Source organism: Theropithecus gelada, chromosome 16, assembly GCF_003255815.1.
Source record: "Theropithecus gelada isolate Dixy chromosome 16, Tgel_1.0, whole genome shotgun sequence".
Taxonomy (NCBI): domain Eukaryota; kingdom Metazoa; phylum Chordata; class Mammalia; order Primates; family Cercopithecidae; genus Theropithecus; species Theropithecus gelada.
This window is the reverse complement of record NC_037684.1, coordinates 8,268,317-8,269,616: the sequence shown is the minus strand read 5'-3', so window position 1 is coordinate 8,269,616 and position 1,300 is coordinate 8,268,317.

Sequence of the window (1,300 nt, the reverse complement as noted above, 5' to 3'; positions counted from 1 at the left end):
CTGCGTGTATCAGAGGGCTCACTGTGTCTCACAGCATCTATTCATTCATTCCTACTTCTGGTCTGCCTGTTGGTTGTTCTCTGCTGGAATTTAAGGTTACCCGCCTTATTGGTGTGAAATTAAATAACTCAAACTTCAGATAATTTAAACTTAAAGCTATTAGGACTTCAATTATTCTGAGCCTTGAAAGGAATGTGGCTATGCAATCTGAGTCGTGTAGCATGCACCTACAACTTTTGCCTTTTTGCTTTTTCCTGTAAACAATTAAGAAGACTGAGCCATGGCAGAGGTAACACCCCTCAGATCATTACCTCTCCTCAAGGAATAGTAAATCATCTTCCTTGGAACATAGTAACCTGTAACCAATCAAATCACTGTGGCGTATGCACCTTGTCTAGTACGAAAAATGTTGTAATCCAGCTAGAGCTTCTGTCTTTACCTATGTAATTGAAACCTTTCCATTTGTTTGGAGTTGATGCTTTTCCAAGTGGCCACCCTCAAGCTTTGTCCTTGAATGAACTCAATAATTATTCACATTTTCTGAATCTCATTGTTAATGTTGACTTTGGTGTTTGGGGGTGAGAACTGGTGGGCTGAAGAAGGGGTAGAAAGGAATGTTGGGCTTGGTCTGAACACCAGTGGTGGCAGAAATCAATGATGGCCGGCACTTGCCAAATCACCTGTTGGTCTCCTACTCGATTTTTTAATGAAAGATGTACCATATGACCCAGCCATCCCATTACTGGGTATATACCCAAAGGATTATAAATTATGCTGCTATAAAGACACATGCACACGTATGTTTATTGCAGCACTATTCACAATAGCAAAGACTTGGAATCAACCCAAATGTCCATCAGTGACAGATTGGATTAAGAAAATGTGGCATATATACACCATGGAATACTATGCAGCCATAAAAAAGGATGAGTTTGTGTCCTTTGTAGGGACATGGATGCAGCTGGAATCCATCATTCTTAGCAAACTATCACAAGAACAGAAAACCAAACACCGCATGTTCTCACTCATAGGTGGGAACTGAACAATGAGATCACTTGGACTCGGGAAGGGGAACATCACACACCGGGGCCTATCATGGGGAGGGGGGCGGGGGGAGGGATTGCATTGGGAGTTATACCTGATGTAAATGACGAGTTGATGGGTGCAGCACACCAACAAGGCACAAGTATACATATGTAACAAACCTGCACGTTATGCACATGTACCCTACAACTTACAGTATAATAATAATAAATAAATTTAAAAAAAAAAAAAAAAAAAAAAAAAAAAAAAAAAAAAA